This window comes from Canis lupus, chromosome 31 (genome assembly GCF_011100685.1).
Source record: "Canis lupus familiaris isolate Mischka breed German Shepherd chromosome 31, alternate assembly UU_Cfam_GSD_1.0, whole genome shotgun sequence".
NCBI classification, from domain to species: Eukaryota; Metazoa; Chordata; class Mammalia; order Carnivora; family Canidae; genus Canis; species Canis lupus.
Genome location: NC_049252.1, coordinates 35232804 through 35243371, shown reverse-complemented (window position 1 = coordinate 35243371; position 10568 = coordinate 35232804). Strand labels below are relative to the sequence as shown.

Genomic DNA, 10568 nt, shown 5'->3' with positions numbered 1-10568 from the left:
AGGGTCTAGGATTTCAACATATGAGTTGGGGGGAGAGGCAGCACAAATATTCAGTCCATGGCAGTGGGTCTATAAATAACCTGACTCTCCAACCACAAGTAAGAATAATGGGGTGTATGTTTTGTACTATTTTCTCAGAGCTTTCCTGCAGGATGAAGCTCCAGGTGCAGTCAGACTGAAGACTTGACAATGTACCCTCCCTGGGGGACAGAGACAGTAGATATGTTGCGCTTGAACTCTTGAATTAGGATCTGCCTCTGGAGAACCCATACCAACATTGACCCTTGTCTAGAATTATGGGCTGCTGGTCCTGCCCTCGGATAGGGTGGCAAATGCTTCCTCTTGCCTCTGCTGTGATAGCGATTGTGTTGTCCTGGGACACCCTGAGCATTTTGGTATGGATCCCAAATAACCTGAGCTAGTAGATGCAAACTGACTGTTAGGGTGGGGCAGGGCTCTCATCCAGTGAGAAAAGAAACATCAGAGATTGTTCAGGGATGGTCAGGTGGCATGGGGAATGGTCGGTGGAGGGGGTGTAGAGCAGTCTCTGGGATGAAAGAGGCTAGACAAAGCTTGAGGAGGGTGAATTTGATGGTTTAGATGGGTAATACCACTATACAAGTCAGAGGGCCAGCCATCTGTGGCTGGCACGTGCTCTGGGCTTGATTCCAACCCACACTGAACAACTGGTGAATATGGGACCCCCAAAGTCTTTTTCAACTCTAATATTATAAGGGTTCTTGTATAAAGGGCAGGCCTGCTATGATCCCCAGGTCAAAGATCAGCTTTAGTGGGCATTTTTGGGCCTGCTGGTCTCCCTGAGGCTTGGTAATTAAAGGACAATAAGGATGAAGCCTCCATTGCTTCAATATTTTAGTAGGGAGTGTTTATGTTTTAGGTCAGATCCAGGGAGACAGATCATGGGAAGATCTGCATGCAGTAAATTTTGGGGAAATGCTCTCAGGAGCCACACCTGTGAGGAAATTAAGCCACAAATATTGGGCAAAAGAGAAGCCTGAGCTGATCCCGTCAGTAACCCTATAGCTGACATGACCCTCAGCGTTGTCCGGGATTGGGTTAGGCTCCTGCACTGCCTTTGACCAATCATCAGATAAGTGATGTCTTCTTCTGGTTGAGGTCAATTCCCTGAAAGGACTCTGCTGTGAGCTGTCAGCAGGCAACATGCCTGGGAAGTAGGGGCTGAGTACCCAAAACTGGAAGTGGGAATCTGCAGCAGGTTACAGCATCCGCTACAGATAACAACAGCCAAAGCCCCTCAGCTCAGTGGACATGAAGCCAAGGGGCACCGGTGGTCAGCCAGCAACCGAGTTCAATAATAGTGAACCACTCATCATATATTTATGTTGCATTTCATTGTATATTACCTGGAGTCTGCTATGCAAAACTAATTTCATAGGATGATGAAACAAATGGGATCCAGCCCTTAAATGTGTCTGTACATATTGAGCTTTCATAAGTTTTTTGGACCTCATGACTGAGTCCAAAATGAAGGATGAATTTTGAATACCTCTAGGATTTAGAAGTAAACAATGTCACTTTACCTCAGGCTACCCAAAGCTATTTGTGTAGCATTGCTACATATATTATACAAGAGCTAGAATGGAACTTTAAATAGTATCAGATATTCACCAGGAGACTGTAAACTTGGAGAGATGATATTGTTGGGCAACACTATTTATTGAGTTCCTACAGGGCACCAGGTGCTGAGGGAATTGGGTGCTACCCAAATGGTCCCTGACCTTGTGGGCATAATGCTAAAGAGCTACTTTGGCAGCATTTCAGATGACATCAGCACCAAAGTAGACCACACATTGGGAGCATGTAGTGGGGGACTTAATTTACCCTGTGGATCAGGCAGGGCAGAAAGCCCAGCCTTGGTTGTGACATGGCCTCCAGGGATATAAAACATGGCATGCTGGTGGATCTGAGGAAAGGTCATCAGGGTTGGAGAGCAGACTATGAAGGTATACCAGACAAGATTCCTACAGGAAAATGATGGCGCTCAAAGAGGGGAAAGCACCAGGAATGTCTAATAAAGGAACCATTTATGAGGGTGTAGGCTGGGTGTCAGGAAAGCACAAAGGGTGTTGCAGTGGCTCAGGTCCTGTGATGGCCATCTTGTCACTGTCTGTATGCCTGGTGGGGTCAGAGCATGATGGACTGGTTTCTAAAACCTGGAAGGAGAGGACTACTTTTACAGGATGTGTGACCTTTGGTTGATGGGTGCAACAAGATAAGGAGACTCATCAGGGAGTTAATAAGTGACTCCACTCTCCTACTCACCTCTGATCTCCTGTGAAGGCTTCTGCCACCCTGAGTCCACCAAAAGCCAGATGGCATGGGCAGCTCATTGATGTAGTCAGTACCGGTCAGAGGACCAGGTGAGGAGGAGAAGAGGATGAACAAACAGAAAGGGATCTTCCCAAGAGGGAGAGAGACACAGATTGGAATGGAGGCAAGGACAGTGGCCAAACTGTAAAGAGATGGTTGGCTCATGTCAAAGGTTAAGTGTCAGTCAAATGCTCTCAAGCATTTAAGCAAGGGAGTATTGTGACCAGGTATTACAGGAAGATAATGAAGTAGCAGAGTAGAGGATAGATTTGTAAGATGCAAGAATGGATTCTGGAAGGCCATTTAGGAGGTGATTACAGCTCATTAGGAGAGACAGTGGGGTCTTGGACTAGCTGAGCCATGTGGCTGGGGAGAAGTGAGTCAATTTGAAATGCATTTAGGGGAGTCTAGTTTGGGCAGCTGGGTGGATGTGTCTGTCACTGATGCAGGGAACATTGGAGCTGGAGCAGTTTGGGGAGTGAGGAAGGAGAGCACATGAGTTCCAGTGTGGTCCTGGTCAGTTCACATGCCTACAAGTTCATGCAAGTGGACTGTCCAGTAGCAGTTGGAGGTGCAGGATGGGTGTGGCCTGAGTGGAGAGTTGACCTGTAGATGGTAATTGAGGCACTGGGTGTGCCTGAGGTCTCTAAAGAGCAAATGTAGGGTGAACTGAGAAGAGGTCCCAGGTTAGAATGCCTGAAAGTACCAACATTTGGGGATTGGGCAGAGAAAGGTGACCCAGCAAAGAAGACTGAGAGGCAGTGTCCATGGATGGCAGAAAATTGAGGCCTGGGATGGGCAGGGTGTCAGGCTGGGTGGTGGAGCATCAGAGAAATGAAGACATGGAGCCTGGGATGTTTGCATCTTCCCAGGGAATGGGAGTGAGAGCAATCATGGGCAGTTAGTAGTGGAGGGTGGTGGGGGCAGAGGGAGAGCTCTACTCCATGAGAGGACCTGAGCATACTAGATGGTGACATGAGTGAGCAGAGAGCCAGTGACGATGGAGAGGCAAGGAGGAGCCAGAAAGTTCGAGAGAAAGGGAGACACTAACGCCAAAGCCTTACCACCCTGCAGAGCTTCCATCTCCAGGCTTCCTCACCCTCTGGAGCACAGCTTCTACACTTCCATGTGAAGGAAGGTTTGCAGACTTGGGGCTCTCCCAATTCTGAACCAAACCCAGCATCAGCAAGGCCACGCCCACTCTCAGAACTGTGGGAGCTAGTCACCCATCTCCCTATGGACACCGTGGAGAGAGGGTGCCTTGTACTGGCCAGGTCAGCATGTCCATTCCAACCCTTGTGAGGGAAGAGTGGATGAGACCCTGCAGCATCTGTAGAGGAGGGTGTGGCGAGGCAGTGAAAGGGATTTTTTAAAAACTATTTCCCACGTTTCTCTTTAAAGAGGGAGGGAAGACTGGTTCCTGAGAATAAGGAATTTGAGGCTTGAGAGGTTATGGAAGGTAAAGGGGCCATTTTGGAGAGTGGGAGAGAGACCTCTCCTTGGGGACACAGAGGGAGGGGCCTGTGTAGGTTAGTGACCACATGTTTGTTATGACACAAGTTTTTCCAACTGTGTGATTTTTCTCCAGCAACATTCAGGGTCCAGAAACAGGCAAGAGAGTGGCTTTTCCCCGTTCTCTCGCCCTTTGTTCCTTCCTATGCTGTCCAAAGGGTGATTACCAGTAGTGATTACCAACTCACCAAACAACTCAGAGATTTGGTGAGCATAGAGACACATGAGCTCATGAAGAGAAAGATAAGGGAAAAGCAGAGGCCTGAGGTTAGTTTACGGGGGAGTGTTGTGAAGGCGCAAGTATCTCATGAATGGGCATCCTCTGCATGGTGGCCCCGCCACAGCAAAGAACCCAAACATTTTCTATTCTTCTTTACTGGACTTTGAGCTTCCTTCATTGATTGCTGTGGTTGGCCTTGTTTTCTCAGGCCCGGGGTGGGTGCCAGGGGTGGCACGCGTGTGTTCACATGGCAGAGTGTGTTCTTATCGTCTCCCTGCCTTCTCAGCAGAGAGGCCATCAGAAAGTCAAAAGCATCATTTGCATTTGTGAAGAAAAAGCCGCTGCTCACATCTGTATCTGCCATATGGCACACGTGCCGTAATTGTTTTTAAAACCCGAGTTTTCAGCTGTGCAGCACTCAGCAGAGACTTGGGGAAAGAGCAAGGAATTTAAGAATGAGTATTCTTTTCCCTCTTAGAAACCCACTCACGTGACCTACCTTCAATGTAGTGCTTCTGAAGAGAATCCTGGTTTGTCGTAATTCTAGCATATTGACAAAGAGGTACCAAGAAGAGGGATTCTGTAGTTTGGACCTTGCCTAGCTGACTAGCAGGTGTGGCCTGAATTACGTGGCCACATCCCCCAGGATGGCCATGTGTTAACCCCTGGATCCTGTGGATAGGACTCGGCCAAAGAGATTTTGCGAGAGAATTTAAATTCAGGTTCTGGACATGGGGAGAGTATGCTGGATTAGATAATCAGGAAGGCTTGATATATTCACAAGGATCCTTCTAGGAGGGAGGCAGGTAATCAGAGGGACAGGGGGAGATGTGATGGTGGAATAAAAGGGTGGAGGGATGTGAGTAGGGATCGCTAACCAAGATATACAGGTGGTCTCAAGGCACTGGAGAGGTCAAGGAAAGATATTCTCCCCTGGAGCCTCCAGAGAGGTACAGGTCTGCTGATAACCCTCTCTTTAGCCCTGTGAAACTGATCTTGGACTTCTGGCCTCCAGAAGTATAACAGAATAAAGTTGTGGTGTTTGAAGCCACCAAATGTGTGTTGGTGTATCACACTGGTAACAAAATAATACTGTAGAATAATTCATTATGAGTTTTTTTCCCCCTTATGTTTCACCAATCAGTTACCCTGGTGAATTTACATGATTGGTTTTCCTGGATCAGAGGAAGTGATGCAAGCAGCGAACTCGGGTTGATGTGATAGTTTCTGTCTTAACCTATTGGCAGCCCCTGTAGATGTAGATGCAGAAGTAGTGAGGAGGCACCTCCAACATAAAACACCAGCAGTCTGATCCTGTCAACCCAGCACGCTCCAGGATGCAGCAGGTATCCTGGCAGGAGAGTCATTTTGAAAACACAGACACTGAATTTAGGTAATGGATTTCCTTTTGGTCCAAGATATATCTTTATCTTGGAGATACCTTACCTTGGAGTCACGTGGCATGTGACTCAGCATTGTCCTCAATATAGCTTCTGATATCTAAAAATGTCCATATGGGTGAAAGATATTTGTCTAAAATATGCCAGTGTATGCTTACAAGTAAGATATATCAATGGTTTAGATAATTTGATAGGATTGGGAAGAATTTTTATGCTAAAATGTTTAATTTGCTTCCATTTTAAATTCTTTTGATTTTTTGATGCTTATTATTTTTTCTAACTGAAAACCAATATATACTGAATGGGTAAAATTTGTAAAACACTTGAATGCAAGCCAAAAAGGCAGAAAACACTTGTAGTTCTACAATGTGGAGATAGATACTGTTAACCTGTAAAATACTTTTGTCAGATACTAATAATCAGGTGCTTGTCTGATTGTTCTGCTCCCTGAATATTTCTCCATGTCAATATATATTCCTTTGTAGTGTGGTTTTATAATAGCAGCATCTCATTTTATGATATATATCTTTCACAGTTTACTTAGCCAGTTTACATGCACCCCCTAATGTGCATTTATGTTGTCCCTCCAGTTTTAGTGCTGCCTGTTCATGTGCATTGCCCATTTCTTTTTTGGTATGTTATTCAAAAAATAGATTTGCAAGCTTTTTGTTGTTGTATGTTAGGGTTATTAATGTTTTAAACAAATATGTACAACTTTGAAGGTCATCATTTGCATTTTAATTTTGTTTATAGTGATCTTTTTTTGGACATATACGTCTTAAATTTTTATATACTCTAAACTATTTGGCTTTTCCTTTTTGGGCATGTCTGTGATAATTTCTATTCTCTATTATTTACAGACTGATTTTCTTCAGTTATAATGGCATGCCAGATCTTAACTAGCTTTTCCTTTTAGAGCAAATGCAACTTTCCTTGTTCATGGTAGACCAGTGATGTTTCTAACCCTTAACCAACCACTTAGTTCAATGTTAAAAATAGCTTTTTTTTTCCTTTAGCATATTTTGACTCTTAATTTCCTCTGTTGGCTAATTTGATTGCTTGACCATATAATCTCATCCCTTAGCAGCTCCAGGCTGAATTCAGAATATACAGGAATCAGTATTATGTGAATCTGAAAGTGCACATACTTATATTTATATTGTGAGTTAAATACCTATGAAAAGTAATTTGCATCTAATGAAGAGCCTTTTTCCCCCAAGATGATAATGAAAAAGAAAATACCTAGTATATGGCTTCTATTTTCCACATTGAAGTGATGTCCCTACTCTAAACAACATAAACTGATAAATTAGAAAAAAAAATCAGATCCTTCCAATTGCATTTAAAATTTGAAGAAAAAGAAATGATTTCTTTCTAACAAGGCAGGAAAAAAACCCCAAGCTGAATAAGCTCTGGGCTTCTGGAATTTCCCATTCAGCTCTTTCTCTGCTTATGTTCCAAACAATTGCATAAAAGCAATCCTAAACAAATGTTTATAGAGGCTGCACTCTGAAATACTGATAATGAATTCTACATAACAAGCACACTCTTTCCCCCGGCTGTTTGAATTTAAAGTATACATTTTGCAGTAATTTTGATGACTTCATTTTGAAACGGTTCTTAACAGACATTTTGGAAATGTCTCATGTCATGAATTTATTCATAAACCAGCCTGTCAAAACCCTTAGCTTTCACTGGGGAGAACGTGTCTTAGATGCATGGGTACTTGTTCTGCCTCTGTCATCCGCCATCTTGAAAGATCATTACTCATTTCCATTACCACTTGGATGTTCTGGCTCACTGCCACTGGATTTTAGGACGTGTGGAGAAGAGATCATGGCTGAATTTTCAGCTGTGTAGCACCTGGTAAGGAGTATATTCCTCTTCTGATTATTATAATAACTTGTGCTTGGGAAGCTGTGGTGTGTACTGTTATGGTTAGTGGTCAATGTCACTCATCAAAAGAGTGATAAACCAATAATGAGATTTTGGAACAGGAGAGTAAGATAAGCACAATGTATCTTTTTTTTCATATGCTAACAGTCCCTAATGAGGACTAATAGGCCCTCATGTTTATTTGTTCAGTAAACAAGCCATTGAGTTGTGAACAAGAGGTCAGCATAGCCAGCCGTGAGGTGTGAGCTGCTCCATCAAAGAGCATTATTTGGTGGCTGGAGCAAGTACCAGACTGTATTTGAGTGCTGCCATGGTAGTTACTGCACAGATCCCTCCTCCTTGATCTCTAATTGGAGAGTGAAATAAGGTGATGGTTCTGCCTTTTCATTTCCAATTTGTGGCCCTTTGATCTTGCCCTTTCACGAAGTATGACATTCATGCGGGTGTATTAAGCTAGCACTTTGTATACTTTAGTGTTAACATACATCACCTGAGGATTTTGTTACAATGCAGATTCTGGAGTGAGAGGTTAAGATCCTACATTTTTTGACCAACACCCAGGTATCGTTTATGTCTGTTGTTGCAGACAGACTACACTGAATAGTATGCTCATTCCACTTTGCTGGACAGAGAACCCCACTAAAGTAGGTTTAGGATGCATAGGGGGATAACTGTGTAGGCTCTGAGCATGAATCCTGGCTCTGCAATTGCTGAGTTTTTGGTAGTAACAATCATAGTCAGAAAGAGGAATTGTGGGGCACTTGGGTGGCTCAGTCAGTTAAGCGTCTTTGGTTCAGGTCATGATCCCAGGTTCCTGGGACCGAGCCCTGTGACAAGCTCCTTGCTCAGCAGGGAGTCTGCTTCTCCTTTTGCCCCTCCGCATGCTCATGCTCTCTCTCTCAACCTCAATGTATAGAAGGAAGAGTGTAGCCCAAAGCATATGTAGTACTTAATGCTGAAGGGTAAGATCTTTGTTAATGCAATGACTCATCTTACCAGGTGGGTAATTTTTTCCCCAGTTTGACTAAGAATAATAGGCACCCTGTATTTGCGACTCTCTGTTTTTGGAGCAGCATGTTGCAAAACAAAGTTAATGTGTTAAATTTAACTGTGATTTTAATTGACGTTGCCTGAGTCTCCAGAGACCAATGAAACACAAGCGGGGTGGGAAAAGCAGCCACTTCTATTGTTGCCCTAATGATAGAGAAGATTGAAAATCAAAGGCATTGGGTTAGCCTCACTGTGCAGCAAGGAACAAAACCGAATTAATTATAAATAAGATGAATAAATAATTTAAATATATCACTTATTGCCTCTTTATTGCTCAACACTTGAAAAATTATTTCAATTAGAAACTTAAACTCAGTTTGATAGACGATGAAGAGTGTGCAGCTCAAGATAAATGCAAATCCTTTTGTGATATAAAAATTTGATTTTCAGTATGAGGTCTATTAAAAAGAAATTAATAATCTCCAGAAAAAAGAGGTAGTGCCAAGAAAGGTTGGATTTTTCCCTACAGAATATTGCTTATTTTAAGAGGAAAAAAAATCAATAAGCTTATTACAGAGATTTAAAAAAGAAAAACAAAAACTACAAAATTCTAAGCACCAACCTCACAACAAAACCAATAAACATTTGTTTCTTTGGTTTTCATATTAACATCATAGAAGGCATGTACTACTTATATTACACATGATCTTAATTTTCTTCTATGCCCAAGGAAACAATTCATTCTCTCTCTGTGTTTGTTGGTTTCATAAAGCACAGCAGAGCATGCTTTCATTTGTTGCACCAGCAAAGTTAGGGATTTGTCTGACTGAAGCCATACTGGGTAGTTTGCAAGATGAGAATATCCTAGAAAGTTGGTTTGATCTCTATGCTTCCATGTTCTGGTGCTGCAAAGCTCTCCTTCCACCATCCCTGATAGATATGGTTAATTGATGAGAGCACTATCTTTTGTATGTTTGATCCTCAGAATCCTTACCATCACAAGACTCAAGGCAGTTACTTTTAGTTGATCAGAGTAGGCTTGTGACATAAAACCTACCTGCCATCTGTCTGAGGATCTAAATTTGATAATATTTGTCTGGAATATTAACAATTTGTCTGATTTGTTAACTATGTACAAACATCTATTGCCTTATGTTTTAGTTCATCCTGTAGAAATGAGTCCTTTTCATATATGGACAGTAAAGACTAGCAGTAAATTTTTAAGGCAATTAAATGATATATGTACTTTATCTTTTGTACCTACATATACATCTGAGGGAACTAAATATGTGGTAAGAATCATCTTCCCCTCCACTCCTCATCCCATAGGAAATGGAATACTCATTACCTGACAAAATAAACACAAAACAAATGAACACCCACTGGGTCACCAGTGCTAGTCCAGACAGTTTTCAACTGATTTTGAAAGTTGCCAGAAAGTTGAAGATGGCAGTGTAGGAAGATCCTGAACTTGCCTCCTTCCATGGGCCCAACAAATCTACAACTACATGTGGAGTAATTATCTCTGACGGGGGTGTAGGAACTGGATGAACAGAGCCATTATGACAGGGGACAGCAATGAAACAGATAAAAAGAGTCAGAGATACAGTCCTACTAAGGGAGAAAGTACACTCCAGGCATGGCATCCTATGGTTGGGAGGGATCTCAAAGGTATGGAAATTTTCAATGAGGAGCAAGAGATTTGACCCTAGGCACCCCAATCTCTAGATCCTGTGTTGGAGGGATGAGCCCCAAAACACCTGGCTTTGGAAGTCAACAAGGAATACATCCAAGTATACAACTATAGAGAAAGGAAAACACACTTTTAGAGGGCTCAGTGCAGACTCAGTCAAACTGGAAACCAGCACAAAACACCAGAACAAAAAGTGCATAGACCATAGGTTAAGGAGACCTACTCTTGGAGTGCCTGCCAGAGAAGTAGGAGGCATCCAGGCCTCTGACTAGGGACTAAGACTGGTAGCAGCCATTTTTGCCACCTCTTTCTGCCAGCTGGTCTTGAAGAATCCTCCCTCTAGGATGGATGTTCATGCCAGGGAGTGTTTCTCATTGAGAGCCCAGCACAACTCTACACCTCAGCTGGGCTTCACAGCTGACCACAGAAGTCATGCCCTGCCACAACAGGAGACACATACAGCCACACAGGGGACACCTCTCAAGCACCTGGCCATGGTGGTCAG

General features: G+C 43.1%; 1 protein-coding gene and 1 long non-coding RNA gene across 4 annotated transcripts in view; both read left to right on the top strand.

Moving 5' to 3' along the window:
• DSCAM (DS cell adhesion molecule) overlaps positions 1-10568 on the top strand; it is a 729459-nt gene that overhangs the window by 34981 nt on the left and 683910 nt on the right. The window lies entirely within an intron of this gene.
• Positions 6-10568, top strand: part of LOC111093434 — a 37021-nt gene continuing 26458 nt past the window's right edge. Inside the window, exon 1 of the long non-coding RNA XR_005382418.1 lies at positions 6-98. This is a non-coding gene — a long non-coding RNA (uncharacterized LOC111093434). The remainder of the gene's footprint in view (positions 99-10568) is intronic.